Source organism: Myotis davidii, unplaced genomic scaffold, assembly GCF_000327345.1.
Source record: "Myotis davidii unplaced genomic scaffold, ASM32734v1 scaffold399, whole genome shotgun sequence".
Taxonomy (NCBI): domain Eukaryota; kingdom Metazoa; phylum Chordata; class Mammalia; order Chiroptera; family Vespertilionidae; genus Myotis; species Myotis davidii.
Genome location: NW_006292094.1, coordinates 1,271,824 through 1,272,689, shown reverse-complemented (window position 1 = coordinate 1,272,689; position 866 = coordinate 1,271,824).

The window sequence follows — 866 nt, the reverse complement described above, 5'->3', positions numbered from 1 at the left end:
GGTGGGTGGGTAGCTGGGTGGGTAGATGGCTGGGTGGATGAGGGGATCCCAGAGCCGGATATACTAACTCTTGTCTCCCTGGGTAACAGGGACAAAGTCCCAATTCTGCCTTTACCCCCCACACTAGGCCTAGACAAAGGTCTAACCCCCATGTATGTTCAGATGCCAGCTTCAAGCTAAGTGTTCCTTTCCAGGGATTGGCCCTACAGTGAAACCACTGCAACCAGCCCGTGAAGCGTTCAGCCTCTACACCCCCCGGGAGTCAGAAATGACAGTCACAGGTAATTAAATCTAGTTCTGTAGTCACTTTCTATGTGACCATCCAACTCCACCTCTCCTTCAAACATCGAAACGGGGTTGTGGGAGAACATCTCTGAGCCCACAGGGAAACTGAGCCTCAGACTGGGCAAGGACTGGTCAGGGCTATTCAGCTTCGGGTCCTGTGGTTGACTTGGTGGGGGTAGGAAGGGCTTCAAACGCTGTTGGGGGCCAGGCCATTTCCCCACCAACCAGGTGGGGCCCAGCAGCTACCTGGACCGTCTGCCATGGGTTCTTTATCACCACCCCCTCTGCAGGTGGCGGTGTGCGTGTGGCCCTGACACAGCCCTAGATTCTACGGAGGGGCAGGCCGGTCAGCCTCAACACATCACCTTGCTCCCCAGCAGTCCTGATTGTTCACCAGACACAACTAGACATATTTGAAGTTGTTTGCTGGGCCAGGGAACTAGGCTGAAATACCCCTCAGGCCGCGCAAAGTGTCCCCTTGGCTGCCCAGCCCTCACCCCCTCTCTGGGTTTAGGCCCACGTGCAGACTCAGGCACCCTGCAACATTCCAGCAAGGCCGTAGCCCGCTGCACGGCCTTCGC